Here is a 225-nt window from a genome sequence, read left to right as displayed (position 1 = left end):
TGTAGTCTCTCAAGTCATTTAATAATTCTGTGGTTTAATTATTGAAATGATTGCAGTCTGCATTCAGTAAGTGTGGCAGCGTGTTGGGTATTTGAAGAGTGTGACGTATGTGTATTCTCAGCAGTAGAGGAAACAGGAACAGTCATCAGTCACGATGGCTTCTCCACATAAAATAATGATGGAGAGGGAGGTTTTTTGGAGGTCTAACAACCCAAAGAGGACTTG

This window comes from Merops nubicus, unplaced genomic scaffold (assembly GCF_000691845.1).
Source record: "Merops nubicus isolate BGI_N331 unplaced genomic scaffold, ASM69184v1 scaffold40528, whole genome shotgun sequence".
NCBI lineage: Eukaryota > Metazoa > Chordata > Aves > Coraciiformes > Meropidae > Merops > Merops nubicus.
The sequence above is the reverse complement of the archived record's forward strand: the minus strand, read 5'-3'. Positions refer to the sequence as shown.